General features: G+C 43.2%; 1 protein-coding gene across 4 annotated transcripts in view; it reads right to left on the reverse strand.

Moving 5' to 3' along the window:
• POU6F2 (POU class 6 homeobox 2) overlaps window positions 1-14,021 on the reverse strand; it is a 495,064-nt gene that overhangs the window by 87,484 nt on the left and 393,559 nt on the right. The window lies entirely within an intron of this gene.

Raw genomic sequence — 14,021 nt, forward strand, 5'->3', positions numbered from 1 at the left:
TTCCGGAGGTCCCTCCCCTAAAGCTGCAATGTCCACGTGCCTCAGTGAATCTTGGAGATGCGGGTCCAGGGAGGGAATCCTTGAATTGGTCTCTTAGGCATGGCAAACACTTTAATTTACTAATTAAATTGTGTATTTTATTTATATGTATTAATGACATATTTGTATATACATTTATTTATTATAATTAAGTATAAATATATATAATAATGTTAATAAATATATGAGTATATATGTATAAATACACTAAATGAATATTAAACAATACTAATACCAAAATATATTAAAATGCTATTAAAATAAAATTTAAAAGAATGCTAAAACTAAATAATAAAGTTATGTCCACTATAGACTGTCATGTATCTGAAGCGTCAGTGTGAGTTGTGTACATGTAGTCTAGGACCTGGAGGCCTTCGTACGGTGATTGTTGCTATTTAAAAAAAATTTTTTAATGTTTATTTTTGAGAGAGAGAGAGAGAGTCAGACAGAGTGTGAGCAGGGGAGGGGCAGAGAGAGAGGGAGACACAGACTCTGAAGCGGGATCCAGACTCCGAGCTGTCAGCACAGAGCCCAACACGGGGCTCGAACCCACAAGCCATGAGATCATGACCTTAGCCGAAGTCAGACGCTTAACCCACCGGGCCACCCAGGTGCCCCTGTGGTTGTCGCTATTTTAAAGAGCAAATAATACTCAAGTGGATCATAAATTCAGAGGTGAAGAAGTCTCTTCGACATCATCTAATTACCGGGCCTGTGTGGCTTGTTTCTTAAATGCTCTGGGTCTTACTTTCCTAATCTGTGAAATGAGCGACCAGGACCCAGGAGAGTCCAGGACCCAGGAGAGACCACCTCCCCTTCGGCAGAAAGCTCGATGCCAAGCTGGTGGCAGAGCAAAGCCCTGCAATGTCCATCTGGAGACCCCGAGACTGGACAGCTTCCAGCACCCACAACATGCTGGACGCGATGCTCCTGCCTCTGCCCATCCTCCTGTGGGGTCCCCTCTCAGCCAGCCACTCCTCCCACACTTAGTTGTTCTGTCTGCTTTGCAGATAGTCGTAGCCCTCACCTCCCTAGCTCACGTAAGGTTCAGGCGGTACAGCAGTCCAGAAAAAAAAAAAAAAAAAAGCGTCAGGCTCGAACCACATCCAGTAGCATCCTTCTGTAGCTCATACCACCGAATGGATTAATAGTGGTCTTGTCTGATACCATAAAGCAAATTAATCCTCGATTTCCAATATACCTGCAGACTGATTTGAGTTGACAATGATACAAGCGACAGTGTGTTGAGGGCACACAGCCTGCATCAGGCTAAGTCGTGTCTTTTTCCCCTTCAAACAAAAAAGCCTTGTCAGGTAGGTACTGTGCTAGCCCCATTTTACTGATGAGGGAGCCGGTTCAGAGAGTTTAAGTAGTGTGCCCAAGGTCACACAGCTAGTGAGTGGCAGAGTAGGATCTAAATTCAGTATAACCATGATTATCTGCTGCCTACCTGATGGGGGTAGGGACAGAGTTTGAGGTGGGGGGGAGGAGCAACAGAACACCCCCGCCCATAAAAGACTCTGCTGAAGTGTCCCCAGGGCCTAAATACTGATCTGAACACTCAGATGAAGGACAACTCTGGGTATGTCTCTGGGTAACAATTCTGGGTATGCTTCTCCTTTAGGGCTACTTCCCTGGGTGGTGGGGGGTGGGAGGGCTGTGTTGGTAAATTTTACCTTCTGCCTTCCCTTCCAGGGGGTTTTCACATTTCCTAAGTTAAATGGGAAGGTTAAATATTTTTTATTTATTTATTTTTTAAAGCTTATTTATTTATTTTGAGAGAGAGCATGCGGGGTGGTGGGGAGGTGCAGAGAGGAAGAGAGAGAGGATCTCAGGCAGGCTCCTCACCGTCAGCACAGATCCCGATGCGGGGCTTGAACTCCCAAATCGTGAGATCATGTCCTGAGCCGAAATCAAGAGTCGGATGTTTAACTGACTGAGCCACCCAGGCGCCCCGATATTGTTTAAAAACCAAGGAAGAAGCATTAGCCTTAGCCTGAGAGCTCACTGACTCTGCTATCCTGCAAAGGGCAAGGGCAGTGGTGAGCAAGAGAGACGAGTAAGAAATATCCAGAAAGAAGCACAGCTCAGCTCAGCTGGCTCAGCAGGGGAGGCCCACTGGAAGGTCCAGGGGCCTGGCGGGGGTGGGGGTGGGGGTGGGGACTCCAAGGGCACCAGAGACTTGGGGGCATGGCCTAAATGAAGGTTGAATTTGCCAGCCCTACCGCTCATCACCTGCATAAGGGCTGGAGAATAAATGAAAATAGCCATCCCCAGGAGAAAAATATTTATTCATTTAATGGCTGAAACAGAGTGCCACCTCTGTTGTGATGACAAAAGGTTTGAAGTGCATTATTGTCGTTTCTCAATACACTTGTGGTCTGGCTGCTGGGTCAGATGGTGCAACAGCCCATGTAATCCCCCGAATGGAAAAAAATTAGGCTCAAAGTGCCAAATGGACGCCCACAACATAATATCAGGTAAAACAAGCATATTCTTCCCCCCCCACCACCCCCCTGCCTTCCCAACCCTCCCCAAATGTTAGAGAAATAGAGAGAAATTCCAGTCATTTCTCATTACTGTGAAGGTCAGCCTGGCTGGGAAAATTGTTTCTGCTTTACAATTCCCCAAACTGTAGAAAGCAGTTAGACTTCTGGACAAAAACTAATGTTGCATTCAAAGGGAAAAGAGGCTGAGACGGCATTGCTGCAGTAATAAGAGAATTTTTTACTCTTTCCACTTCCCTGTGAACCTAATCAACTATGACATGAGAAAATATACTGGGCTCACCCAGCCAGAATCTGACTGCCACCTGAAAATGTCCTCAATATTCCACTGTTTGGGACTTTACAATGATCCTTCCGACATCAATTTTGTGCATGTACATCAAAATGCCATTAGAAATGCCTACACACTGCTCCGTTCTCGGGCCTGCCCTGGGCCCGCAATCGAAGGCTCCAGAGTAACGACCCCCGCGGTTGACTCGTGGTTCCTTCCCGTTGCTTATATGGAAAGTTGTCTCGGGGAAAACAGGACATCTAAGGATCTCTCTGGCTGACTTCTCCCCAAAAGCATTCTTGAATATCATTAGGCGGGACTTTAAGAATCTGAGGGGATCTGAGATCTGCTTTCCACCCGTGATTGGTATTCGCTGACTTGAGTTCTAAGGCTTTCCTCCAGACCCAGACAGCTGGTCAGCACCCCCTAGCAGACTGGAGCTCAAGGCAAGTGCATCCACACGTGCTGGTGCACAGGGTCTGCCGTATAATCTCGACAGCTGTCAGATGCTGTGCTGGGCAGGCCCAGCGCAGGTGGACCGGCCGACGGATGGCTCTTCCCTCCATTCTTCTCCAGGGTACCCGCGGGTGCCTGTTTTCTGGGCTCAGCCCCTACGCACGCATAAATGAGGCGCCCCAGCTTTTGACAAGTGCTTGGCATAGCTGATGAGATCCCTGATGACAGTTTTATTATTTCTCAGTTATATAAAGTTGAACAAATCTGGCGTGACTCTTCACAGTGGCATTATCATCTCTTCCCTTTGCCCTAATATTTACAGGAAATATTACAAGTGTTTGACATATAAATTCAGCATCTGACTGACTTTAATAACCATGTGATCAATAAGAAGTGATATTTTTATAGTCCAAGTTCAATATTTAAAGGGTCACGGGTGGCAAATCTCCATCAAAGCAATAAGGCTAGATCTTTTTGTTTTTCAGAATCCATTCTTTCTTTTTCTTCTTTCTTTTAAAGAAAGACTACAACTGGAATGAGTATAATTAAGAGTTAATGTCTAGAACAAGTTGGTCACGTCACAAAGGTGTGGCAGTAGAGGGGCGCAGATATAGATACATTTGCTTTTTCAGTGGCTTCATTTTAGGATAAAGAAGAAATTCGACATGATGCACATAGATAGAAACTGGAAAGGAAATCAACGAATGTAAATCTGGAGCTTATTCTTTATTCAATAAGGACACCAATGCCCCACCTCTTTGTGAAATTATTGCTTCTCCAGTAAACTCACAGCTAAGACTAGGTAGATAGGTCTCTATCTCCCCGTGTACTGGGTTCTGAAGCATTTCTGAGGGTCAGTGCCCAAATTCTTCCACCCTGCTTCTCCCCTGGCCCTTATTCCTCCCAGGCTGTACGGTTTGCAGAGCAAAAGAAATGCTACTAATCTTGATGAGTGGACTATAACCCAAGACCATGACTCTTGGCACTTGGAATTCGAGAGGAAGTCGCACATTTGGGCTGCTGGTAGGGCTGGCCAGTCTTAGAAATTAATTAACCAGTTTTCCAGTCCCACTCCCAGCCTGTGGAAGCCACCCAATGTCCCGGTATCACGGGGATTTATTTCTCATCTTCTCCTTTCATTAGCTTGCTACCATCATCATCACATCTAGCATTTGGGTGGCACCCACCATGTCCCAGGCATGTTTCTAAAGAGTTTACAGATAAATAAGTAATTTAATCTCCACAGGAAACCCATCAGGTTGATACTTTCATTTGCATCTTAAAAAGGAGAAACCAAAGGCACAGAAGGGCCAAGCAGCGTGCCTAAGATCATGCAGCTACTAAGTGAGGAAGTCCGAATCCCAACTCAGGCCGGCTGGCCTCAGCCTCCTCTCCTGACTATTATTCACTACACCGACTCTCATTACCTTTCTTTTTAGAGGGTATTGCTATCATTATTACCATTAAAATATTATTCCATAGCAAGCGTTGGCAAACTACTGCTCACAGGCCAAATTTGGCCCACAGGCAAGGAAAGGTTTTTATAGATGAACACTTGCAATTGATTTGATGAGGAAGAACATTAATTTTGAACTCCAATTAGTGGAACATTATTCCCCTGTGACGGCTAATTTTACATGTCAACTTGACTAGGCCACAGGGTGCCCAGATATTCAGTCAAACATTATTCTGGATATTTCTGTGAGGGTGTGTTTAGATGCTTTATGTTTATTTTGTTTTTTAATGTTTATTTATTTAGTTTGAGAGGGAGGGAGGGAGAGAGAGAGAGAGCGAGCACAAGCAGGGGAGGGGCAGAAAGAGAGAGGGAGAGAGAATCCCAAGCAGGTTCCGTGTTGTCAGCACAGAGCCCAACTCGGGGCTTGAACCCATGAACTGTGAGCTCACGACCTGAGTCAAAACCAAGAGTCGGATGCTTAGCCAACTGAGCTACCCAAGTGCCCCTAGATGATTAACATTTAAATCAGTGGCCTTTGAATAAAGCCGACTTCCCTTCATAATGTAGGTGGGCCTCTTCCAATCAATTGAAGGCCTGAATAGAACTAAAGGCTGACCTTCCTCTGAGGAAGAGGGAGTTCTCTTGCCTGTCGGTCTTTGGACTCAAGCTGGGCATTATCTCTGCAAATTTTGGATTTGCCAGCCTCCATAGTCACATGAACCATTTCCTTGAAATAAGTCATATATCCATACATATGAACATATAGACCATTGGTTCTGTTTTTCTGGAGAACCCTAATACACCCTCCTACAGGGGGAAAAAAAAGAATTCTATTCTTCTCATCAATAACCTGTATTAAAAATCCTACTCAGTTACTATTATTATATTTTGGATTTCATCAATAAGAAATTTTTGGAAATTTGTTTACTCTTGTTATGTAAGTACATGAAGAGTATCCTTAATTTTCCTCAACCTACAAAGCTTAAAGTATTTACCATTTGGCCCTTTATATAACATGTCTGCCAGTTCCTGCACTGTAGCAATGAGCCTGTGGTTGAATCTGAACTAGCTGGTTACTTTGACCAATCACCCACCTTGATTGAGTGTTGGGCGGAATTATCAGTGGAGTCAAATGACAGAAGGTAACCACAGGGAACACCTGTAGGTGTGATGTGATAAATGATGTACTGGGTCTGGGTAGAGCAGCCACAGGTGAAAGATGGGGCTTCAAATGCTCTGGGTCTGGGTTACTCCCAGACTGCTCTTTGAGGACCATTCCTCAGACTTTGGCTTCTTCTCCCCTGGTAAATACAGCAATGTCTTTGATCATATTGGTTTTATGGGAAAGCCTTTTGCAAGTCTGTACTCTGCAGAGGGGAACTGTACCTTTTATGTCTTCATATAATCCATGAGAAAGGGACAGTATTGGTCAGGGTTCTCCAAAAAAACAGAACCAATAGGGTGCATATATGTGTGTGTGTGTGTGTGTGTGTGTGTGTGTGTATCTCTAGAGAGAGAGGGACAGAGATACATTTTACAGAGTTGATTCATGCAAATACAGAAGCCGATGAGCCCAAAATCTGCAGGGTGGGCTGGCAAGCTGGAGACCTAGGAAAGAACTGATGTTGAAGTTCAAGTCGGAAGGCTGGCTGCTGCAGAATTCCCTCTTGCTCAGAGGAGGTCAGTCTTTTGTTCTATTCATGCCTTCAACTGCTTGGATGTGGCCCACCCCACAGTGTGGAAGGCAATCTGCTTCACTAAAAGCCTTCCGATTTAAAAGCAAATCACATCCAAAAACACTCTCACAGACACATACACAAACTTTGATCACGTATCTGGGCACCATGGCCTAGTGAAGTACAGAGGGAACAACTGACCAAGGCAGCAGTAGCTATCTGTAGCAAAATAGAGATCATCCAAATGAATAACTACTACCAATGCAAGTGTCAAGGAGCATGCTTACTGGCTTCCCCTGGCTTTTCCTGCCCTTTTAAAATCTGTTAGAACTTAGGAGCCCTGCTCAAGTTCCATCACTTCCAGAAATCCTCACAGACATTCCACGCTTCAGCTGCCTCCTCTCTGGGTCTCTAAGAGCCCTTGCTGTCTGTCCACACAGTTTGATCCTTCATTATGTTCTCTTATATCGCACATGAGTCTTGCCTTCCCGGAACATATATAATCTGTATTGACAATAATGATCCAACATCATCACGAAGTTGCTGTTATGTACCCTTTCAGCCACATTGGGCAATTCACATCCCTGTGACTGTCCATCTCCCCAATCTGTCAAATCTGCGAAATGCCCATTTTACTTAGATGTTGGTGGATAATAGGAGATAATGTTTGTGAAAGTACTTTGTAAGCCACGAGGCTTGATACAACTAGAAGATTTTTATTACTATGATACTTTGTTTAAGAAGATAGGAGATGGGAGTAAAATGCTTTTAAGTGATTTACATTTTACAAGTTTTATAGTTCTGGCACTAAAAGGTTTAACCCTTAGCTCTTCTGGGAAAACTCAGCTCTCAAGAAGAACTTACTTCTTTGAGGGTGACGAATAGCCAACATTGTCCTGTGCTATCCTGATGTTTTAAGTGCAACGGATCCCATGCTTCCTGCCTATTCAAGAACACCCCTGATTTGTTTCATCAAATCTCACCCCTCTACTGGGTCACTACCATCTGCATACAAACATGAGGTTTCAGTTTCCATCTTTAAAAAGCAGACCTATCTTGGGGCACCTGAGCACCTCAGTCGGTGAGGCAACCAACTCCTGATCTTGGCTCAGGTCACGATCTCATGGTTTGTGGGATCAAGCCCTGTGTCAGGCTCTGTGCTGGAGACATGGATTCTGCTTGGGATTCTCTCTCTCTCCCCCTACCCCTTTCCTGCTCATGCACACACACACTCCCTTTCTCAAAATAAATAGAGAAACTTAAAATATAAAAACCAGACCTATCTGGACCCCACATCCCCTCCAGGAAGTGCACCTGTCTGCTTCCTTTTGGAGCAGGTGCCTGGTAAGAATTGTCTATTCTTGATGGCGCCTCTTCTTCCCATTTTTTTTAAAAATCTACTTTAATCACTCCAATTCATCACCACTTCACAGAAGCTCTTGTCGAGGGCACTGCTTCCCTCCAGGTGTGAGCTCCAGTGGTAATTCTCCAGCCCCCCTCTTACTTGATCTGCCCAAACTAGTTGGCACAGTTGATCACTCCCTCTTAGAAGCACTGATTTACTTTGGCTTCTGGGTGCCCCTGCCCTTCCTACCTCACTGACCTCTTCTTAGTCTCCTTGGCCGATTTGTTTTCTTCCACAGGAATTCTTAGTGTTAGGGTCCTCCAGGGCCCATGGCTTGAACCTATTTTTTAAAATCTGGGCCCACTCTCTGGGTGATCTGATTCAGGGTTATGGCTTTACCCCAGTGGTACACCCAGGAACTCCCAAATTTATCTCCAACACAGAGCCCTCTTCAGAACTTGAGATGCACCTACTTTCTCAGCCTTTCCTTCAAGACATTCAGCAGTCTCTCAAACATAACCTGCCCAAGACTGACTTTCTAAAAACAAAACATGTCCCCGAACCTGCTCATTGGGTAGTCCTCCCCATGTCAGTACACGGGGAGCTCCAACAGGTCAGGGTCATTGGATACAACTGTGGCTCTTCTCTTTTTCTTCCACACCAAAGCCGGTCCATTAGCAAATCCTGTCAGCTCATCCTTCAAAATATATGCAGTCTGATTACCTCTCACTCTCTCTACCTCATCACCTGGTACCAGCTATCATCACACTGGTGAAATCATCATGGTAGTCTCCTAACTGGGCTCCCCATTTCTGCTTTTGAGCCCCCACAGCCTATTCTCTTCATAGGGTCCATGGGGCTTCCTGTGTCATTCAAGGTGATTGCTAAAGTCCTGGCAGTAGCCCATGAGATCCAAGATCCAAGATGATCTGGCCCCTGCATCTTCTATGACCCCATCTGCTGCCACTCTCCCCCTCGCTCACCCAATTCCAGTCTTGCTGCCTTTTTGCTCTTTCTGGAATCTGCCCAGCATCCTCCTATCTCAGGGCCCTGCACTGGTCCCTCCCCTGGAACTCATTCTTTCCATATGTTGGCAGGTTCTCTCCCGACAGACCTCTGTTCCAATAGAGATGCCTTTCCTGGTTAACTTATGTCAATTAGGAGCCCCTTTTGTAGTACTTTCTTTCCCTTTGACCCCATTTATTATTCCCTCATAGCAGCTAACAATGTTTAATATACTATATATTTAAGTGTTCATTTGATTTTTTTTTTAAATTTTATTTACCCCTGATTCCTGCTCTAGCTCCAAGAACAGTGCTTGACATGTGTGGAGGCTCAATGCATAGTTGTGGAATAAATGAATGCATGACTCAAAGGATCCCAATGGCATCAGAAATCTAACAAGGAACCTGAAAAAAAGTTCCCCAGATGAAAAGGCCTGGGTCAGCTTGCCCCCAGAATCCTCTGTGAATCTTGGTACCCCATGAATCTTTCCGGTCTCGCTCTCCTTCCAAGCAGACATGCCCAGAAGGGAGATGTCTACCAAGGTGACCGGGCAAGTTCTTTCTCAGACAACTCAACACTTACATGGGTTGCAATAAACATTTTCATCTCTTCTTCTCCCCACTGTCCTTTTTCCCCCTGGAAGTCGATAGATTTCACTAGGAAATAAAAAGGCATTGGCTAAATGCATGCTCTCTGAATTTTGGGCAGGACCAGAAACTTCAAGATGTATTTTAGTGGAGAGTGTTTTTTTGAGCCATTGAAGGCTAGGTTATAATTTTGTTTGGATTCACCAAAACGGGAGCTCCTATTTCCAGGCAGGGGGAGGCAAAAGCTGCAGAAGAAATGTAGGCTGAGCGAGCTAACACGCTCTGAGACACTGCCACCAGGGGACGGCACCAAAAGGGAGTCTGACCCTCTCCGGCGTGGCCTGGTGCTCTGTCCACGGGCAACCTGTGAGGGGCACACTGTCTCTAAGGGACAGAGACTTTTTCTGTGGGTTCCTCCCCATTGCCTGACCCACTCGCTTCTGCAAATCACCTCAGGTCCTCTCTAAAACCAGAGCCCAAACATTTGTGGATGTTCTTTCTTCAGACTCAAGAACTGGCAATTTCATGGTGACCCTTTCAGGCTGTGTGAAGGGAGAGAGGTGCTAAGAGGAACACCTCTTTTAGTGCTGCTTCCTGGCTCTCAAATAAGTTATAGAAAAAGGGAAAGAATAAACTTTAAAATGTTTTTTTGAACTGTCATTTGATGATGTGTTCTGCAATCTTCAGAAAATAGGTACATGTTACTGCCACATTAGGGAGAAAATAAGTTAAATGAAAATTTCTAGCAGCAAGCCTGAAGGCTATCATATTGTCACTCAATAATCTGTTTCTGAAAATCCCCAAATGCATTTTAGTAGGTCTGCAAGCTTTCAACTTTCTGGATCACATACCATATGCAGTACACCCAAAAGAAACAGAGGCAGTCAAACTGACAGATTCTAATTTAGACACTGAAGAGTGAATTTTCTACTGTTTTTGAAGGTAAAAAAATGACAGTCTTGCCTCTTCTCCTGAAAACTTATCTATAATTATGCTTTGTGGTGGAAAGAAAACAGCATACTTGCTGTGCACAATACTTGAATCTTAAAAGCTACTTTTGATTAATTAACTCACATTTTTATCAGGAGGTCAAGAAGCTCACACCTCCATTTATGCAGTAAATCTTGATTTATAACACAAATCAGGCTGAGCATAGCTGAACACAGGGAAATCACCACGTATAAACGGAAAGTAAGTTTTACAGTGAGGGCTTCATTAGATTAAAATCTTTGGCCTCTTTGTGGTATGCTCTTTCTTTCCTGTTGAATTTCTGCGTTTATTCACGCCAAGAGAAAAACCCAGACTCTCCACCCTACAGAACTCTTGCCTCTCAAGAATGATGAGGGATCAGATTTGGTCATGCCCTGGATGTGTACTTAGAATGCAGAATTGGATGCCTTAGCAGGGTCTCCAAAGGCAACACAGTCTTTATGGGAACAGACATGGGAATGGTTAGGTTGAACTAGTCCACACAGGAGAGGGGAGAAAGGGAGCAAAACTCAGATTCACTGAGTGACTATTAACGTCCCACTTCCTGAAAGGTGTTTTGCCTATGTTATTTAATCCTCCTGACAAATGAGTGCACTGTGCAATATTTGACAGTTGTAGAACGTCTCAGAACATTTATCCGTGACTTCAAAGTTTACGTACCTAGAAGTTTACAGAAATCATTTATATTTAATGCTCTATTTTGTTAACATCTGTGTGTGGCTTGTAACTCAGCTCTAAGAATACATTCAGTATATTCATTAGGAAGTCTTTGGCTAATACTAAGTAACGAATACTAATTAACAAAATCCTAATTAGTAAATAGTGGCATTGAGGGTAGTATTATCTCAAAAGGGACACTTTGCCTTGGGTAATATTTCATATGTACTTTAACATAGAAAGATCCTATCTGGAAATGCAATTCTAAATAAGGATGTTAACTCCTCCCTTGAAAAGTACCTGAAAACTTCCCTGCAGGCAAGTCTTGCACGTGAAATATAAAAATCCTCTGTGTTGCATTTGAAATCTGATAAATATTTATTATCAATGCTGTTTGCTTTTAATCTGTTCAGGATATCATTTCTCCAGCTTCTTAGTAGTTAAACAAAAATGGCATTTACATTACAATATTGCTTGCCAACAATCTCATTTTCTGGTTTAGTCAGCAGCCCTTCATGCTTGATTAGTCTTTAATTATACAAATACCTACATATTAAAAAAAAGTTTTCTTTTTTCCATACTTTGAGCATGTAATTATTTTCTCTTGCATGCGATAACCTTTAATTTTAGGATTAAGCAACTGATTCTTTTTAGTATGGATGGGCCTTTTCAAGTGTTAAAGCAAATTTGGTTATTGTATTATGAGAAAAATTAACTTTGGGAAATCTCTCGTCAGTGCCTTTGACAGCATCCTGATCGGCTACTACAGAAAGCACTGAAAATCCAAAAGATAAAAGAAGACTTCATTCCTCTTTTTTTTTTTTTTGTTTTTCCTATTTCTCCCTCTGTGTGTCTCTGGTCTAGGAATGTGATAATTTAAGTACTTGAAACCTGCATATAACAATCTTTCCTATTTACACCAATTAGGGCTGAGAACAGAGGTTTTATATAAAAATATTTTAATACAAAGGCTGTTTATAGTTCTAGTGGGAAAGCCTACAAGATGCAAAGCTTTATAATCAAAGGTTTTTCTATAAGAAATCCACAGAAGGAGTATCTTTTTGAGTTAGCTGGTGTTTCCCTCTACACACCATGCCTAATAGTTGGGGCCAATGAGAAAGCCAAACAGCAATGAAATGGTACCTCTGTTTCTAAAGTCAAACGGGAAATCCTTTATATACCGCCTGCCATGCTGTTGACTTCTTACTTTATAATAGTTGCCTTGTCTCTCCTCTCAAAGTAAACCCAGAAACAACATCATCCATTTTCTTATGGGAGTCATCTCAAGGAATAAACTCATCTGAGAATTTCACGGCACTCACTTAGCCACATTAAATATGCACCGTGTTCTAGGTTCTGTATGAGGCTTGCGGGACAGAGACAAATAATACTCACAGATGCAATAAACCAAGCACACTGCAGTAAAACTTTATAGCTTGTGTTTAAAGCACTGCCAAGAAGATATTTTAAATTTCCTCTATTGTCCATCCCAAAGTTTAGTTTAGCTGGGGATAAAAGCATCAATCCTCCCATACCCAGTTTTTATGCAGAAGTACATTTTCTTTCATTCTGTTCTCAGGGCTGACCACAGAATCTTAGAACTGGACAGGACCACCAGTCTTTTCTGGTCCAGTGTCTCTACAAGAGAACCAGTGAAGTGGCTACCTCTTCTCTGGGAGGGATGTCTCACTGGCTTACCCGACAGCACACCCTTCTGTGCACACATCTCCTAGGAAGCTGTTTTATAGTTTGTACCCATGGTCCTAGTTCTAATGTGGGCACTTCTTCACTGTTGGCTGGGCTATCGCAATGAAAAGAACAAAGTCTTTTGTGAGTATGAAATTTCCATTCTAGTTGGAAGAAGAAAACACACAAGCCAATCATCAAATACATACAGAACATGTCAGGTCATGATAAGACCTCCAAAGGATGATGAAGGAATAGAGGTGGAATTTTATATAAGATGGTGAAGGCAGGATTCCTTGATGAGGTAAAATGTAAAGCAAGACCTGAATAAAGTGAGGGAGCAAGCTGGATACCTTAGGGAAAAGTGTCCAGGCTGAAGGAACTATAAGCACGCAAAGTCTTAGTGTAGAAAGTCCAACACTGAAATATAACTGAACTTCTATAACTCAGGCCTTGTTACTCCTAAAACCAAATTCTCCGTGTTCGCCAAAATCTTTTTTTCTTTTAAGTTTATTTATTTATTTCGAGAGAGAATGAGAAAGCACTAGCAGGGGAGGAGCAGAGAGAGAGAGGGAGAGAGAATCCCAAGCAGGCTCCGCGCTGAAAGCGTGGATATGGGGCTGGATCCCATGAACTGTGAAATTATGACTTGAGTGGAAATCATGAGTCATATGCTCAACTGACTGAGCCACTCCTCCAAAGTCTTTTAGAAGTTCCTTTTACTATTTACCTCCATATTTCTACATAATAGCTTAAATTTGCCAATTTTTGGCAAATTGGGTGTTATCAGTTGATTTCCAATGTGGAAGATGAGGATTGAACGCTCTCGCACCCACTCCCTATTTCCCCTCCTCCTGCCTCCCCTTGTTCTGCCAACAGAGTTTCCAATTTAATCAGAATTTCTTTTTGGGACTGTTTACCTCGGAGCCTCTTGGTATTCCGTGACTATACTTCTTTTCTTATAGAAGTTTTTGCCCTTACCAAAGTTAGTCATTGCTTTTCTGTTTGCTTAGTTCTTTCTTTCTATTCATAATTCTTCCCAAACTCATTTCAATAATGGGAAAACCTCTCTGAACACCATTTTCCGTAAGGTCAACCATACCTGGTACTCTCTTAGTTTCTCTTCTGCTCTCTTCACTGCACCCCCTCCCATCCCCTGCCTCGTCTCCAGCAACATCCTTTCTAGAGTCCTCAATATTCCTGCCACAAGGTGAACTGGTTGCTTTCTTAAGCCCACGGTGTAACTGTTAGCCTGGGGGTTCCTTTTTGCCCCTTTTGATGGTAAACCTCTAATTTTCCTCTTCTTTGGTTTACTCTCATTTTGGTGGAACACTTATTCCAGTAAA

The sequence above is a fragment of the Leopardus geoffroyi genome, chromosome A2, assembly GCF_018350155.1.
Source record: "Leopardus geoffroyi isolate Oge1 chromosome A2, O.geoffroyi_Oge1_pat1.0, whole genome shotgun sequence".
NCBI classification, from domain to species: Eukaryota; Metazoa; Chordata; class Mammalia; order Carnivora; family Felidae; genus Leopardus; species Leopardus geoffroyi.